The 19,422-nt window shown below is 41.2% G+C and overlaps 1 protein-coding gene across 2 annotated transcripts in view; it reads right to left on the minus strand.

Moving 5' to 3' along the window:
- atp2b2 (ATPase plasma membrane Ca2+ transporting 2) overlaps positions 1-17,189 on the minus strand; it is a 137,832-nt gene extending 120,643 nt beyond the window's left edge. The window contains exon 1 of one of the 2 annotated variants that reach the window (XM_039797476.1): positions 17,008-17,189. The gene's annotated coding sequence lies outside the window, so the exon portion shown is untranslated. Of the gene's footprint in view, positions 1-2,684; positions 2,913-17,007 lie in introns of those variants that run through there. The other variant, XM_039797475.1, reaches the window with a different exon arrangement.
- Positions 17,190-19,422: the final 2,233 nt, after the last annotated feature.

A 19,422-nucleotide genomic window follows, 5' to 3' on the forward strand; every position in this document is an offset into this window, starting at 1 on the left:
TTTCAGAAGCTTTTCCTCTTCCCCCTCCTCTGCTCCTCGCTAACTTCCTCCTTCTCTACCATCATACCATTCTTCCAACATATCTCCTCTTTCTCCTCCTAGCTGCAATCATTACAAGAAGCTAATTAACTAAGTCCAATGACTGAACTGAGTAACCCCATGAGCGGACTGGAGCAGCTGGCTATTTTAGGAAAAGTTTGCTGTTAAGGTAGCATAGAGATACTTTGCATAGTATGGACACGATCCCTCAGCCCCATCAGAAACAAAAACAGCTGGCAGAGAAGAATATCTGTGTCCCTGTATTTCTGTGAAGCAGGAACTCTGTGTGAGCTAGGGCATGCAGGTAGCTCCTCACTATGCTCAGTCCTGCACTGTTCTTTGGTGAACTGAGTGCGTGGGTTCATTGATTGTATCTCTCTCCTGGCACTTTAATGGTCGTGGTACACTCGTCTCTGGACCCAGCATTAGCATGGTCAAGTTATTTCCTCTCAGGGGCTATTTCCACTGACCGAACAGGATTTTTCCGTTCACTCCTTCAAACTCCTTGTGAAAGAAAACAGCAAGCTGTGTTTTTCCATTATTGCCTATACACTGCCTGGTGTATACAGGGAGCACATACAAAAATAATAATTAAGGCCATGAGATGAGGTAGAAAGCTCTTGAAAATGTTCAGTGAGTGGCCCTTGTGCTAAGAATTTCTTTGTCTAACTACTATTCCCCTACACATGGAGAGACGAAGAGAAAAGACTTGCAGCTGAGGAGAAGTGAGGGTAAGTGAGAATGAATAAACAGAAAGAACAAATAGAGAGGGGAAATCCAGGTGGGAGTTATCCATCAAGCAGCTTTTCCCCTGCAGTAAATTATGACTTGCTTGGGGTAATTCTACACACATTCACACACACTATCCACTGCAGATAATTGGTGTCATGAAAACTAGCCTGTCAGTCCACCTGAAGGCAGAAGTGCTCTCTTACATCCCCAACCCCGCACCTCATCCCATCATCTTCCTGCCCTCCACCCCCATCCCTCAGGTTTATTCGGTGCTACACTTTTTGAGCTTCCTCAGTCCTTATTCTGCATAAATCTATCTTTAACCAATCACTTTTCATGGCACTCAATACGAAAAGATGAAAATCCTAAGAAAATAAACCTGCCTGGCTACTTGTAGAAAATTAAAAGCATGTAAAATGCCATCCAAGACTTAACGTGAAAACTGAATGTTATTGCTTAATAGTTGCTGTAACTTATGAAAGAAAAAAACACATCTGCAACAGATGCAATTAATTACATTTTGATTAAAGGTAACTCCTGTTGTTGTTCAGGATCCCCCCTGCAGTATACCACTGGATTACAGTATAAAAACTGCAGTATGCCATTGGATTACAAAGCCTTTAAACAGAACATATAGCCACATGATGTCTCCTTGAATGCCACAGTAGTGTGCAGCAGGTGAGCTGTGTAGAACATTGTGCAGGCACGGGCAATGAATGAAGACGCATATTGTCAATCACATTGCAACTGCCTATATTTATCGGCAACATGGGACTTACACACACATTTTGTGCCACACTTTACACCTTGAATACTGACGAGGCATAAAAAGCAGAAACAAAACTCAGCTCGGTAATTTTAATTGGCCAAAATAAAGTCCATTGGCCATAGACTCAGCTCTTTGCCACTTGCCAATGTATTCATACTATCATCCAACTGTGGTGTGCACTTAGTCATGTATGCACGTGTGTGTGTGTGAGAGAGAGTGTGTTCAAACCTCTCAGGAGACTTTCCAGTCCCTTCATGTTGTCACAGGGTTTGGCACTGGTCTTGTTTCTCCAGATGTTCCCACCATCCTGTCTCTCTCTCTCTCTTTTAATGTCTGCCTTCTCTCGGACTTTCCATTTTTAGGGATGAGAAACTCACTTTTAAACTTTCCATGTCTTGCTGTCTGCTTCCTCTGTCAATTGCGAGCACAACCATCGCCCAAATCCCACCCCCCTCCCTTTCCTTTGTAAGTGATGAGTAGGACAAATGTTTTCCCTGCAGAAAATATTTACCTAACTGTAGCATTTCCCTATTTAAACCCATGTCAAGCATGGTGTGTTTGCAGAAAAGAAAAAGAAAAATGTCAAGAACAAAGATTGAAAGGAAAGGGGCACTAAAACAAGAAATGACATTGGATTTTTTGAACACCGCAATCTTAATAAAGCTTGTTGGTAATATGCAGTTGTGTTTTAAACAAAGGCTATCAAGGGCAAACTTGATCTTTGTACATGCTCTCAATACTTTCATACATTGACTATGTCATAACAGTCCAAATATTATATTCCACAAAGCCACTTAGAAGCCAGACTCTTCTCATTGCTTTTGGACCACAAATTAAAAACTAATATACTCTTGAACCTCATGTTTCTTTCAACACCATGGTCTCTAGAGCAGTGCTTATTATTGAGCCCATTTCAAAGGCAGTCTGATACATTGAGGCATACAGTGACGTTGACTATTACCACAGTAGTTACAGGAACAATCAAATGGGACCATATTAAAGGATTACAAAAACTGGAGTACTTCACTACCTGTCAAGTGTAGTGTAACTGCTTCCAACTAATCCCTTTGTGCCTTCTCCATAGTGGCAAAACCAGACTCTGAAATTCAACAGAAATGCCATTGTTTCAAAAGGATTTACTTACAGTGAAACAGCAGAGAGAGGAAAATGTGGTGGTGGTGCTAGGTACCGTTTCCACAGGTATCCCTTTTGGTGCTGATGATAGTTGTAGTAGCAGGGTGGCCTGTCCAAGACTAAATATAACCTAGAGAGCTTGTAGCAGGAGCAGACAGCAGGCCGAATTGGGCTTTTCCACGCCACATGGACAGTGTATTTGCCATAGGCCAACTCATTCTGAACGGCTGGAAAGCTGCACTGCACGGGGAAATACAGGAGCAAGAACCTTCACACTAGGGCTCTGTCCCTAGAACAAATGAAGGGAGGGAGGAAGGGAGGGAGGGAGGGAGGGAGAGATGAAGGAAGAGAGAGGGAGGCAGGGAGGGACTGAGTTGGGTATATACTCTATGAGTATATATAGGACCTGCTAGCATGACCACTTATAATCAGAGCACTCACTGCCATACACATAGCCAGAGCCTTTGGTCAATCTGGAAAAATACTAATAAAGTGACAGTCATCAACTTTGCACTCAAAGGGATTCCTCTTGTTCTGCAAAAGATGAGTATATGCTTGGTTTGCATTCTCTGTGGTGAGCTTCATTCGAAAATTGGACAAACATATAGAACAAGAGAGCGTTACAGACAGTAAGCCCCTTTTCCATACACGCGCTGGCTTGACTTGACTCGGTTTTGACTCAGCATGCCAGCCCAGCACGGCAGGGATTTGCATCTTCATTATATCAGGTGTAACCACTTGAAGGTGTGTCTAACTGTAACTCGTTTGTCTTGAGTCGGTGACGTTTAAAAGCAGCGGACTGATCCATTTCTGTGACTAGTGGTTAAAGTAACGGCTGTAAAACGGTGGATAAACACATCTCATTTCCTAAATATTATTCACAATAAAAGTCCCCTGTTATTTTGTTATTAAAAAGCTTGTATCAAAAAGCAAGGGGGGGTTATCTATCACGTATTGGCCGCAGTCAGCAGAACATCACCGCAAACCACTTGGAGGCGGGTCGGGCGTGCTTTGGCCCGACTCCGGAGATGGTCCATCTTGGGCGCGACTTGGCACATTTAACTGGGTTATAAATATAAATAGGGTTGGTCCAATGGATGATGTCATCGTCCATCGGCGAAGACGGCCATCCTGATGTCACGACAGACATAATGATGTCCCTCCACCCTCCACCCACACCAACACCGGGCACAGATTGCTTTTGTGAGTGCAACTGCAGGTGGACAATCAGGCTGTCACTCTGTTCCCAAAATCATCAGTTTGGATAGTTGTTATTGTGTATTGCCTCTGGACAGCATGCACCAAAGAGATAGAAAGACAGAGAGAGGGAGTGTGTGAGAGAAAGTGAGCGAGAGGTACATGTACTGGTACAATTACGAACACACTTTTCTTAACTGTCTATGGAACGCATGAATTTCTAGCGAAACGTCATGATGGATAAGATGAAAGACATCCTTTTAATCTTAATGGTGGTGGATTCAGCTCCTGTATCAGGTTTTGTGCCCATCTGATATCTGGTTCAGTTTGAGTTTGGATGACTTGCACGGCCCACTTCCGCAGTTTGAGTGTTGGACTGCGGCCTCAAGCTATGTTTTCATCCACGTTTTTATGCAAATTAAGTGATATAGAATGAAAACTGCCTTATGGAAACAGTAAAATTCGACTGAATTTCATGAATATCGACTCAAAGTTTATATGTTCGGTCTCATTAGATTTTCTCTTGATCTATGTATGGCTTATGTGATAAACGCTGATGGAAACGTTATTTGCCGAATAAATTGTGATTAAGTTTCAGGTAATTTTATGGTTAAACAGACGCACCTGTACGGGTCAGAAGTGGTGAAGACCGTACGCCCAATGCGCACAACTGTGAGTTCCGACGCAAATGTCCTTTATGACGCAACGATCGTCTACTACAGCCTGTAGTACGATTGATGGCCAGCACCTTCTATTGACAAAATCCATGCAGCAGGGGGTCTAATTGGGATGTGAGTCCCGTCTTTTGCGGCATACACCCATGGCTCTGGAGTTACGCAGCGAGATCTCATGCGCCTCATCCACTCCAGGTAGGTATATACCTTCCCATCATCCTCGTTCGTATGGCATTGCACACGGCGTAAACACATGGGGGTCTTGCTGACCCCAAACGTTTCACCTACCACTCTGTACTCTCTGTACGATACGCTTCTCAGTTGGAACCGGAGTGCCATGGCTTATCTGGGTCAAGGGACGGGCCAGTAAAATTACACAACAGGTCAAATCCGAAAATGCTTCAACCAAAGGGTTTCCGGGAAGTGTCTCTAAACCACGATCTCCCAGAACAGTTTGGAGCGCTCTCGTTCCCACACCACAGGCCACCTCGCCGGGATTTACAAAAAATTTTTACTATCAGCTGACACATAAGCACTATTATTACTTGTGAAATATTACTCATTTGTAGGTAGACGACACAATCTATTTTGTCTGGCAAAACTTTGTTCGCAAATGTCAGCTTGAATGTTGTACGATTCGGTGCGAAAATGAATAGAAACACCATAAAATGTGTCAAATCAATTCGATATACCAATTTGACCGCAAAACAGCATGTGACGCCATTATGCACAGGTTTTTATTTGCTTTAAATCCGTTGAATGGAAACACACTTTCACCGGGTTTATTTGCATGAGTTTTTTTACCGAACTTCAGATAATTCGATTGACAAGTGGATGGAAACAGTAGAGAGGACACACAGACAGGCCAATACAGACAGGCAGTGAGAGCGCACTGGGAGCACGATGCCTGAATATTGAATAAATTCATATCAAATTTGAAAATGATGTCATTGTCCATCGTGACGTTTCACTGTGGGCATCGCCATATCCCTATGCGGTAGACATTGCCCAACCATAATTATAAATTTGTTTGTCATTTCATTAAAATACCAAACATTGGCTAGTTACAGTTTCACAGAGGTGAGGATTAGCTTGGTTTTTTAGTTGCCTCCACCAGAGTTAATTAATTAGTTTTTGCAAACAACTTTTTTTTCTAACAGTGTTTCCCTGGCAACACGGGACAGCATAGCCGTGTTGATTATATCACTGCTATGAACCAATCAGATTGCTTAATTTGAGCTACCTGTTTAATGATAAACTTAAACACAATTGATTAATTTAGTTTTATCAACTATGGTACACCTGCAGTACAGCAAGTAAATTGGAAGTGAATGGTTTACTAGCTCTTAAGTATATAGTAGATAGTAGGTTGTTGTTTAAACTTTTTTTTTGAGAGATTGCAGGCGACCAAGTGTTTACAGAAGGATGGTTATGAATGTAGCAATTTGGGTTCAAGTTGCTTGACTGCCTGAGAAATACAAGGGTAAGGGAAATTAATGTGAGCTAGTCTATGCTTCCGCCTCTAACACTACAGCTGTTTAGGTTCCCTTGAGCATAGCAGGCAAACACCTGTTCCCATGAGGAAGGCAGTTGCCAGAAGAGTGTTGCTGGGCTGGGAAGCTGAGGATGTTTAGACACGCAAAGAGCCTCAAACAGATCCTAAAGTGAAACGTCATTTCTTCCATTTCTACGTCCTGGCGGGGAGTTCGGGCATTTAAAGGCCCAGTGAAAAGAAATGTGTGGGCAGGGTATCATTTTGAAAGGGATTACTTTCATAATCAGTTAAGAATGACACAAAATGCAGATGTTTCATCTACTCAATCTCAACTCAATTATTTAATTACAGTTCAGTTTCAGAGTTGGAAGTAGTAGTTTGACAAAGATCATTTTAACTTAAGGTCCACTTACCAGAACTTTCATCCACATCTCATAATACTAAGCCATCTTCATGAGAACTGAGCAAACTAAACGAAAAGCGCTGCAAAAAGCCAGTGAATGGACATTGTGTTAGGATAATTTTGTGTGGAAAATAACTGTAATTTACATGTTCAAAAAAGATTACTGAGTGGGCCTTTAAGGATCTGAAGGTGGATAACTTGTTAATTTGGAAATACCTCAACACATTCATTTTTCGTGACGTAATCAGAGTTTTGAAACATTCTTCAATTCAAAGTAAAATAAAAGTTTGTTTCACCATTTGTTTTTGTTTTGTTTTCTCTAGCTCTCTCTCTCTCTTCCACTCTCAAAATAATGAATCCCTATCAGTGGAAGAGAAAGTATTTGGCCTTGTAAACAACCAGCTGTGGGGGGAGCCACAAGGATAATCTTGTTAGACAATTTCCCCTGAACAATTGTGCGTGCATGAGCAAGAGTGTTATATTCTTTTACTTATGCACACACACACACACACACACACACACACACACACACACACACACACACACACACACACACACACACACACACACACAGCTTAAAATCCAAGCAGAAAAGGATGACACATGTGGCAGAGTGGAGGTCTTCCCATGCCCCCCCCTGCCCTTTCTGTTGGACTTGGACATCTCCCACAGGCTGAGCTGTAAATAGCCAGTACCCCCAAAACCTTCACACACAAACACAGATACATTCACAAACACATATGCCCCTGCGTGCGCACACACACACACACACACACACAGGCACACACACGCACGCAATATACACACACACACACACACACACACACACACACACACACACAAAGAACTATACTTAGATGCCTACTCTGGCCTGCCTCCATATATTCAAACCTCTCCCCACAGTGAGAGGGAGCACATCAGCTTGACTCTTTAAACAGAGACAAAGCTACATCTTCTCTCTCACTACAGGAAGATTACAATTGAAATGACCGTGAAATAGTACAACTTAAGATAGTTCTGCAAACATTGGCCTGCTTATGTTTGATAAAGTACAGCAGCACAGAGGATTTCAACACATACAGGGCAGCTTCCAGCCTCGCTGTCAAGCTCATGGAACATCTGTAACTGTTAACGTCCAAACAGATCACAGTAATAATTTATATGTCAGGAGGGGTCTAATAGCAATACCTCAGAACAGAAACAAGGTTTTATTGAACTATTTGTCAGAAGCGAGCCACTTCAAAGATTGCACAGTAAAGTTACTGTTAAAACGCTGCAATAGCCAACCTAGAGTCAATTAATGTAATTTAAGATGTTAATTTGTTTTGCTCTTCAGGTGCAACGTGGTATCCTGACTTCACGTAAACATACACGCCGACTTTCTTAAGCCAAGTGGCGTGTTATCTGTACACATTTTGAGCTATTTGTGTGTATGTCTACGCTGTATACAGCGAACGTAAACATACACGCCATGTGGCTTGTTATTGCCGTCTTGCCGTGTTATCGTGAGAACAACGTGTTATCACGAGAAGAAATCTACGGTTGAGTTTAGGAAAAGAAGAAGGCCAATCGGCGTTGATAAACACGCTAAAAAGTGAGTATGCGTCTTTATAACACGCCAATAATGGCATTAGAATTGGCGTGTCATACATATGCAATTTCATGAGATCAGTCTGTCAGGTGGGTGTAATTGTTACTGTTGGCTGTAGACTAGGTATGGTGGAAAGATGTGTACACATGCAAACACACTAACTCACACAGACACTGAGATGTCTTGACATATGATCAGATCCCTGCAGCCAAAAAGCACTCCAAAAATCAAGAGGCAGTGAAGAAAATAATTTGTCTGCTCGAAGTTGGGACACAGTTAACTGCTTACAGTGGTACCCATCATCATGCATCCTCTTTCTGGTAGTCCTGCAGCAGCCACTGCAGCTAAACTCTTTTCAAGTGAACTTTAGTAGAAGTGAGGCAGAAGCTTGCAAAGCCTAACAATCAAATGACTGACTGACAATTAGGCATGGATTGGCCATCGGGAGCAATGGGAGATTTCCCGGTGGGCCGGTCTACTTACCACTCTAAATGAGAGTATTAAGGGCTGGTATGCAGAGTTCCAAATTAACTTTTTGTCCACCAGCCAAATGGCTAGTGAATGTAAAAATTTGACTTTGTCTTGCCTCGTGAGTTAAGCAAATCTACCAGCAACTTGCACCATTCACCAGCATTTGGCTGGTAAATGGTGCTAATGTTGAACCCTGCTGGTATGTACATGTGGTGAAGGGGAGTGCAAGGACGGTTGGTATCCGGCCGATTGTGGTGGGCTGGTCTGGTTCTCAAAAGTCCAGGGCTGATTTTTTATTTACCCCAGCCCTGTTGACAATCACTTATGTCATTTGGTATTTGAAAAGACTGAGCTGCTTTATAAACAATACATCTTTAACAAGGGCACTGCAGTGCAGCATTTGCTGTTGTACTATGACCTTGCAGGGGTAGTGGAACCTCAACAATGGTTATACCTGAATCTTGATAAAAACCAAATAGACAGGGAAAGACGGAGTAATAAATGCTAAGAGGAGACAATATTTCCAATGCATAACATGCAAATAAACTGATTTATGACTTTTCTTTACTTCTCATAATTCAAAATTGATCTACATTTGCCTGTTAAATTTTGCTCCATGAGCACAGTGCATGATCAGACCTGTCGCGATAGTCAAATCAATTAATCGCACAATAAAAAAAATTAGCTCGATAATTTTTCCAGCCACGATAAGATGCATTTGCATGCTTGTTTGTTTTCCTCGTCTCTCTCTCTCTCTCTCTCTCTCTCTCTCTCTCTCTCTCTCTCTCTCTCTCTCTCTCTCTCTCCCAAAGAGACTGGATGACCACTCTCGGTTCCTTAGGAGTGAACCCTCTTGTCAGTTGCATGGTCTTTGTGTTGGGGCGGGACTGCTGGCGGAGAGAGAGAGAGTGAGACAGAGACAGAGAAACGCTAGTTGAGAGTTGGAGCAGGGTTTCCCGCAGCACTTTGCAGTTAAGGCGCCGTCAAAAACAAAAGAAAAAAAAGTATATGAGCGATATCCGCCGTCCTGTTTTCTCCCTTTCATTCGAAAGCTCACAGTTGACCACCTGCAGGTGGAGACAGGCTCGGACATACATGCCGCTGTGGACTGTCAGTCTCGCAAGCTGTTTCAGGAAAGTGGCTGCATGTGTCTGACAATGCACAGAACATGAACCGGTACAAGGTGTGGGTGTGTGTGTGTGTGTCTGTACTATTTTGGAGAACTATTTTGGTACAAACATTTACTCGCCATGTGGCAAATAGCTAGCCTGACGTGGTCATACTCAGATTCTACACCTCGAATGTTGTGGGCGGGGCTAAGTTCGGCTGGTATCCAGGCTAGCAAATAGCCATATAATTTATTAATTATATATTATTTTAATTTAATATTTAGTGTTTAATAAATAATTGTTAAATGTAGTACAGAGTCTGTAGTCTATCGCACAAACACTCGAGGAATGCTGCAAACATTTGACAGCCAGTACGAATTGCCAGGGAGAACACACGTGTCACAAATGGCAATTCCACAACTGTACAACAGCGTGAAAGACGACATACTAAAGGAGATCAAAGACATATTGTGGATATTTAAAATGTCTTCCAGTTCCAGTGTTAAATATTCTTTAGAAATAAAAGTGTATTGATCTTTGAAAAGGTGTCCCGGCATTATTATGCCATTATCATTATATTAGATGAAAATGGTCTCGGAACGACAATATTATCGTTTGTCGCAATAATTTCTGGGACAATTTATCGTCCAGCAAAATTTGTTATCGTGACAGGCCTATGCATGATCACAGTTTGTAAGTGTGAGGAAATGATGATCGGAGAGCACCCCTCCATTTTACGTGAAATCTGCTCATACTGACAGCAGGTCCTAAGTGTGTTACCTAATCCGACAAAACAAATGTCAAGTGTCACATGCAATTGCAACATTTCGAACACCCTCTCTGAAAGGTTACATACTCCACAGTGCTGTCAAAAAAGTTTTTTTTTCTGTATTCTCTCTGTCACTGCATTTAAAATTACATTAAATTCAACTTGACGTTGCTGAAATCCACTTCAGAATAACTACATAACCTCCTAGATTTAGGAGAGGTACACGTTAACATTAACTTAGTCATCATATTTAGTATTTAGTTGCAAATCCTTTGTATCAAAGATTCTCTATAACTAAGATACCGCATTACCAGCTGCACTTATGATAAAAAACATTAGTACAAAGTACACACTTCCTGTCTCCTAAATGGGCATGGCCTCGTTTGAAAGTGAACCGTCGTGTGGATGGGTGAAAGGTTACATTTATTATTTTCTTTTGCTAACATTAAATATTTATACATCTAAAAGCCATATTTAGCGTCTGAAATATTGTTTTGTTACGGCGTTCGGGAACGTTACTTAGCTTATCTGTGTTGCCAGATCTCGCAAGACATCCAGGAAATACAGGAAATGACTCTGAGTTGGGGTGTCTCAGTTCTAAACCATCTCTGTTTAAATTCAGCCTCTGGATAGTTGGTTGTAAATCCTGCCTTAAAATGTACAACCTGTAGACATCAGGCAACATTTGGTATCTTCCCTGATGATACTATACCAAGCCTGTACTGCAGTTATCTTTCCTTTTTGCTTTTTTGGCTGAGGGTTGATTTCAGTCTGGTCTTCTGTAAATGAAACATTTTTTGTTGGATTGAAGTCAGGTGAAGAAAATGTTATTGTTAGACTATAAAAAGGAATAAAAAACAGCCTTTTATGTATGTTTAGGATTGCTGACCTGCTGAATTGTCCTAAATGGGGGTAATTTGTAAAAAGAATATGGAATCTAACAGCACACTCTGGACCCTGACATGCATCTATTTTGAGTTATTCAATTTGTTCTTCCACTGAGCATTTAGCAATTAGCTATGCCTTTAACAAACATGATGTGCAGTCCCACAATGCAACTTAAAAATGTCCCACTCTTTTTTATGCCACACGACATGCACAGTGAATTCTGGGGGAGTGTAACACAGAACAACAAGTCAGGAGGAAGGAACTCAGGAGGTACCTGCTGTGCCTCATTCGTGGCAGGAATTTTAAGCCTAGGAGTATGAAAAATCCTAAAAACAAATACAGAAATGTATTATACAAAGAGCATTTGAAAGTAATATATAGACGGATTTCTTTTTTATTACAAGTTAGTTATCTACAAGTTTGTCACTTACATTGTTATAAAACGCAATTCCTCGGAAATGAAATCCTGCAAGTTCCTTTAGTCTTACTGAAGGCTTTGTTGAGCAAAAGGTTTAACCTGAATGCACCCAATACACGCAGCCCACTGTAAGCTCTCTAATGTGCAGTTTACCCTGGAGTCTAGATTATTTAACTGAAAGTGCTGAAAGTTCACTTTTGCCAAGCCTAATTAGACATTTCTTACATAATAAGGTAAACAGTAGCACAAAGCTGAATTGGGTAATAAATGCTAATTAAAATGTGGCTGTTTATTTAAGGGTAGAGTGCAATCTGGTAGCTACATTTGAAGGGCACTGTTGCCAAGAAGCACCATCAGTCTTTCTAGATGGCTATTAGCATAACTGCAGTCGATTTACAGGTCGAACAGCCAAATATTTTAGAGGCAGTACTGCTAACATCAAAATGGTAAAACGAACACATAACAGTTGTTAGGCTTTGGTGTGTTCTTAATTTAAAAAATGTGTCCTTACACAGGATGATGGCTGCATGTATCCAGTGAACACTGTGTCTGACTGTATGAGAGAAAATCCTGGCCACACTATCGACACTAATTCAACAAGTCGTTAATGTCAAATTTTACAAATACAGAATAAGAGACAGAAGCTGCTTCAGTGTATCCTATCCATTGCATTAAAGTGGGGCGGGCGATAGTAGAGCAGTCGCCTAACAATCAGAAGGTCGGTGGTTTGATCCCTGGCCCCTGCAGTCTACATGTCGAAGCGTCCCCGGGCAAAATACTGAATCTCTGATTGATCCCGATGCTGTGCCATCGGTGTGTAAATCTGAGTCAATGTTTATCTGATGAAGCAGGTGGCAGTGTATGAATGTGTATGTGAATGGGGTGAATGCCTGTAGTGTAAAGCGCTTTGAGTGGTCTATTTACAGTAAATGCAGTCCATTACCAGTACCATATATAAAGATGATTTAATAAAATAGAAAGAGGAAACTGACATCCAAACACTAAAAAGATTTAGAAACAGATATGAAACACTGTAGCTGTGATCTAAATTCTTTTACTGAACAGCCAAAACAATGATGCCATTTATCATTGTGAGTTTACACCATGGAAAACATGCATTCAATCAAGCTACTGAGCGATATGGAGAGAGGAGGAGGATGAAGGAGAGAGAGAACAACAAACATAACGAGAGACTGATTTTTCATCCATCTGTCCAGAGATTCTGTGAGGACCATAATGCATGCAATAGTGTTTTTGATTGTAAAGTGAGAATTGGTCATGGTTAAATCAATTCTAACACTGTGCCATGATATGCAAATGACAGACACAAGGAACAATGAATCTGCAGCAGTAATTAACCATCCTAAATGGCTCATTAGAATTCATGATGTTATTAACTAATTAAGTATTTAATGTGCAGATGCTTGTGTAAACATAATTTAAAAAAAATTTGGTTTACTTAAATGCTGAATTGACAGGTGTGTCTACTTTTGGCCAAATTTCTACAGCTGGAACAATCGCTCAACCAACCTTCATTTGGGAACTAAACTACCTCTGTAAGACAGGAGCCTCATATAATAATATGTCACCTCTTACAATGTTGCAAACAAAGTCATTTCGTACGATAGGGCTGCACGATATGAGGGAAATATGCGATAACATTGTTGAATATAGCGATAACGATATTACTTGCGGTAAATTAACAGATATTGAAGTGTACTTAGTTCTGCATTTCTGCTGCTTTCATGTTCTGCTAAATACTATAAATCGCTTGTTGAGTTTAAAAATATTTTACAACATTCTTCTATCGAACAAATTGAACATTAAATTAAATCACTTAAAAAGAGAAAAACAGTTACATCTTAATGTGCAGTTTTCTACTTATATTTTCTTTCAACTAAGAAAAAACCTCTGAGTGTCTATTGCGATACGTTGCAGCCTTTTGCGAAGTCGACATGCAATGACAATGAAAAATTATATATTGTGCAGCCCTAATGTACGCATTATTAATTGACAGTGTACAAAAAAAAAAGAAACAGGCATCTAAAATAAATATTTGGAAGTGCAGTAACTACAGTACTTCATTATGAGGCAACTATGCAAAACCTAGTCCACCTTTCTTCTCACTTCAAAATAAGTGGTTTAAATACTGTAATGTGTTAAACAAAGGGCTTGTCTAAAACCAGTCACATTGTTCAACCCCCTCCACTGTAAAGCTGTGTGTGGCAGAGAGGCTGTGTCTCCAAACCTCATGGCAATATTTCTACTGAAACTGATAACGATGAAAAAGTTCATTATTATCCACAAAGGAAACTGGAGAGAGTGGGGATCTACCAGCCCCCCCATAACTACTATACACTCTGTTAAAGGTAAAAAAGACAGGCAGCTCTCTATCATGACGCTAGATACAACGACTAAGAATCTGTTCTGTAACTACTTTTACTTTCTGGTCACCTCGGTAGAGTTTTGTTAAATCTGAATACCTGCCAGGAATCAAGGATGTTTCCTTGTAAAGAAATACTAGAGACCCTAAGGTTGTATTTGTCATGGGGCCTCAAGTGAAACACTGCAACATCCTAAATGTCAACAAAGTGTACAATCAACTGCAACTACAAAAAATAAGAGACTGTTTCTAATATAAAACCCTTTAGATTATATTTTGAGATGAACGTATTGCTTCTTTGTGTGCAGCAGTGCAGTCTCTTTATACTGTAGGTGTCAATGTGGAGTGCGCCATCTTGATTTACATTGGTTCACCTTGGACACTATGACTGCTGACAACTGTGACAATTAACCTTGCACACAGCAAAAAAAAATAAAATACTGAGCCACAACTGGTGACTGTTACACCTACTGCACAGTAGTGTCTGAAATTCCTTTCTCATAATAAATGGTAAGAGGTGTGGGTTAGGGTTAAGTTAGCTATCATTAGAAAGTCTATAGAAATTATCATAAGCATACGGTTCACATAATCTAAATTCATAACTTATGATTTACAGGGGAAATAAAAGTAAATGTCATCCAAAAAGACAGGTAAACATCGATTGTATCGATGAATTATTAGGGTTGGGCATCGATATTGGAATTGTTTGGAGGATTTGGTTTCAAATCTGATCATGAGTTCCAAATTTAACAAGTTTTGGTTTCCATAGCGACCAGGCACTTGTTGTGTTGCAGCCATGGAGCACAGAAAGCGTTGCTCTAGTGTGGCTTTATTTTATATTGAAAAAGCCCCATCAAACTGCAACCCACCTTTGAATCAAAATAAAACTTTCCTCTTATTTGTGAAATAAGCATGTGACCCGTTTTAACTCCACCACTCAAAGAATCGGAATCGAGAATCGATAAGAACCGGAATCGAAAAGAAGAATCGGAATTGGAATCAGAATTGTTAAAATCCAAACGATGCCCAACCCTACTAATTATATATATATATATATATATATATATATATATATATATATATATATATATATATATATATATATATATATATTATATATCTCCATGTATTGATGTCCAATCCAAGACATAGAAATTAACTTGTGCTACATTTTAGTTTTCAACATATGATTGGGTGCTCATCAGCAACTACCTCATAGCTCCCAATGTGATTAAACTCATGTAAAGTCCTAGCTAGGGCTACACCGCCTACCTGAGTGGCGCGTGTGCAACAACGGCCATGTTAACAGGTTAAAGCAGCCATGTAGCCCATGTGCAGTCACGGGCTTAAATGAAACACTCAATTACTGATGGTCATTATCAAAGGGCAAACTCACTGTAGAAAGATGGGGCTGGCAGCAGCAACGCTGTCTGTGTGGACACCATACGCGCGCCGCAGCAGCAGTTCAGCGAGGTAGCCGTCATGCACAGGTAGAGTAGGCGGTGTGTTTTGGGCTTTACCCTTTCATGCATGGTTTCCACTATGCATATGTTACAATGTATTCGATGTGTCATAGCCTCTATAAACATTTTCCAAGTGTTATGATAAGTGTAATGCATGGCGACGCCCCACTGTTGTCTCACGATGTCACACAACTATCTGACGTTTCAGTTAAGCCCGAGACACACGGCCGTCGGCCTTCATTTTGGCCATTTTGACATGTTGAATTGGAAGGCGGGCACTGCCGGCAGTCGGACTCAAATGACCCATCTGATTGGTAGAGTGCTAACCGGGAAACAAGGTCGGAGCGGGATGAGAGTGACTCTCAAAATCTGACAAAAATCTTTTAAACTGACCTTTGTTGATCTGAAATGAAGACAGATTCAGCAACTGCACGGCCTATTTCTCACTTAAAATGTTTTCAGAAACACGTTTCGGTGAACTATTTCAGTACAATATGAGATCGTATTCTGAACAAGCCGCCATGACAGTCGGTCTTTGAATTTCCGGAGAAATCAGACCCACGTGACGCGTTCGTCCGATCAGTTGCCGGTTTTCATTTTGGGGCGACAATACAGATAAGCGGCGCCTGCTCTTATGGAGACGTATTACGTCTCGTCGCTTTGGTGTGTTCCGAGGCACTTTTTTGACCAACTCGGGGAGACTGATCAGTCCAAATGCCTTTTCTGCCGAGGGTCGGCCGTCTGGTTCGGTGTGTCTGGGCCTTTAAGTGCAGTGAGGATAATCGGCAGAGAATGAGGCTGACCAAGTCATTGCAGCTGCCCGAGGCAACAGGTAAATACTCATGCTTTCCCATTTACTCTACAGTAACAGTGTTTAATCATGCTACAGATGGAATATTTTTTTTCCATCCAGATGATTAGAGGAGTTTTTGAGGATTCTGGAAATACCTTCAAAACAGCAGTAACAGGCACACACTGAGGCTACAGACTAACTGAATCCTACTGCTCTCAGTGGAAAGTATAAAGAACTGAAAATAGGTCACCCCATTATATCAGCAACCACTCATTATGTCTTCAAACTATAATATTAAGAAAGAAGATGCACCATGTTGCATGTGCAGCATTCATCTCCACAGATACGTGGAAAGTAAAACAGTAATTTGGGTTGCATGATGCAACTTGCATCCATCCCCAATGTTCCACTGCATACCTGCGGCAGAATGCACGTTTCTGTGGCAACGACTAGCAGACATAATGGGTAGCAACAGTGTGTCAACGCTGCCGACGCATCTCACTACGGATGCCAGGGCATCTCTTATCACCGACTCCTCATCTGACAGCAGTTTCCTACCTAACAACCAGGACATGGACAAACTAAAAAAACAAAGGCAAAAACTAGAATGTGAAGGAATATCCCACCCACACTAACTGGATATGTGAGTGATCTTTTGCCAAAGCGGAAGCGTACCTACCTGTTTCTGCTGTTCCATGAGGAGGAGTAGGAGGAGGAGGAGGAGGAGCAGCAGGCGCATTAGGATGAAGATAGATGCCGCATTTAGAAGATCAGGAGATAACGGAAAGCGAGCTGTAGCAGAAACGTGGTGGTGCTGCTCCCAGCTCGTTCAGTACAGCTTCTGTACTGTAGGCAGGCGAGGAGAGGATTGTTGCGCAATATTATCTTAACTGAATCCTCTTTTTCCGAGAATCTTCTAACCAGTGATGTCATTAAAGGAGGGCAATTAAACCATGAATTCGGTTATTATGGAGGCAAAAAGTTAACGTGACCTGTAACTTAGCTAGTTACATCATCATAACATGCGTGACAACTGACTTTAACTTAGGCAATAACGTTATAGGCTCTAAGCCAGCCTTTAACAGTATAACTAGCTATATAGCTAGGTGGAACCCTAACCTAACGTTAACTCCCTTAACGTTTAAAAGAATTTTCCCAATTTCCTTTTAAGATGCTACTAACAGTTAACGTTAGCTTGCTACACATGCATTAGCGTTATCTTAGTCTCACATTGCCAGACCTATCTCCACTGTGGCGTAATTCCAGTGCAGGTGTCTGGTGGTGAATGCCAACAAGTTGCTTTATCCATTCACACGCCTTTTAATAACAACCATAATAAACTACCGCCCTCCTGCATTCATTGCATTATAGAATGTGTAGCTATTGCTAGCTTGCTAGCATTTCGTTTTCTCAACAATAACCAAGCCAAACTTAGAAAGCAACACTTATCGGAGTTAGAAGAAGAAGAAAACATGGTCTTGCCCCCTATGGTTCTTGCCTGTTGTGTTAAATGCAAGACAAAAAACACATTAGAAGATTAATAAAGATAAATTAATTGTAGCCTACTCATAAAATCCATATTTGTAAAATCCTAACGTAGCTAGGTATAAAGCTGGATATATTGTCTATTTTTGTTTTCTTTTTTTACATAATCACTTTTTATAATGGATCCCTTAAATTACTTTTTGTAAACCCTTGTGACCACTTTGTACATTTTACATTTCAAAAATAAGCTCGTCATTGCTTTCCTATGAAGCGGCAGCTGTTTGTAATGACCTAACATTCTGTATTTTGGGTATTTTGGTAGCCTAGTGCCATTTCTTCTTACTTAGCCAAAATATATGCTGAATGCAGATACAAATATATCTGCAATACGCTTATATTGGCCTGTCCAATTTATCGGACAGCCTCTTGTGTAGTACAATAACAGCAACAAAATATGTCACTTTTGGCATTTTATGTGGCACAGAGGGCACATTATGTGGGCCCCTGGTCATAGAGATATTCTGGGCAATGTGGACATACTGGCCAAACAAGCTGTTAAAAGAGAAAATGCACTGCAGATGTCAATATTGCACTTTCAAAGACAGAGGGATAGGGTACAGTGTATTATTTTGGGGGCTTTTTTGCCTTTAATTGATAGATAGGACAGCTGTAGACAGTAAAGGGGATAGAGAGAGGGGGGACCACATGCGGCAAAGGGCCATGGATTGGAATCAAACCCAGGCCTCTGCGTTATAAGGACTGAGCCTTGGTACATGGGGCGCATGCTCAACCAGGTGAGCTACCAGGGTGCAAGGCAATAAATGTACATCCTCCAAACTTCACTTTGACAGCTATTATATTTGCAAGACAGCCTTATAGAGACAGCTGGTCTCATTGAAAGCTGGGAAAACCGAGCTTGGGTGTTTTTTCCCCCCTCTACTATTGTAATTGTTTTCTGAATTTTAGAATGCCACAAATGGTTATACTTGTACGACATTGGGTGTCAGGTTAATTCCTGTCAGATCACAGACCTTTTACAACCAAAATAACATAGCCCACATGCCTATTGTGCTTGCTCGTTTGAGGTAGTATTTGCTTCGGTCATTCTGCAGTGGGCAACATGCAGGGCGCTGAAAATTGATTTACTGGCAGAGATTTAGAATTTTCCATTACACAGCACACGTGTTGCCAGGGTGGGTTGGTTGGAAACGGACCTTATTGGGCTATGTATTCCTGAAACCACACCTGTCTTTGTGGCAAAACTTTTGTTCTTTGCCCGCTGTCACTGCAGCACACTGTAATGAGTTGTGTTGTCCATTATTAGAGATAGTTGACAGGGTTCATGTTCACTTCACCCATACTGAATACTGTATTTCTGTGATGTCTAGCAGCAGATGGGTCGCTGACCTGCTCTCTTACCCCGGCCAGGATGTGCAGAAGCACAAATTGAGCAGCAAGAGCAGATGGGAGCGAGACGGATGAGAGGAGGATGATACAAGAGCTGTGTACTTAATATTTAACCAGTGAAGCAGCATGCTGCTCCACCCAGGGGGGAGGGGAGAGGGGGGGGGCAGGGGGGTTATAAATAAAGGTATCACACTGAAGTGAC

This window comes from Perca fluviatilis, chromosome 4 (assembly GCF_010015445.1).
Source record: "Perca fluviatilis chromosome 4, GENO_Pfluv_1.0, whole genome shotgun sequence".
NCBI lineage: Eukaryota > Metazoa > Chordata > Actinopteri > Perciformes > Percidae > Perca > Perca fluviatilis.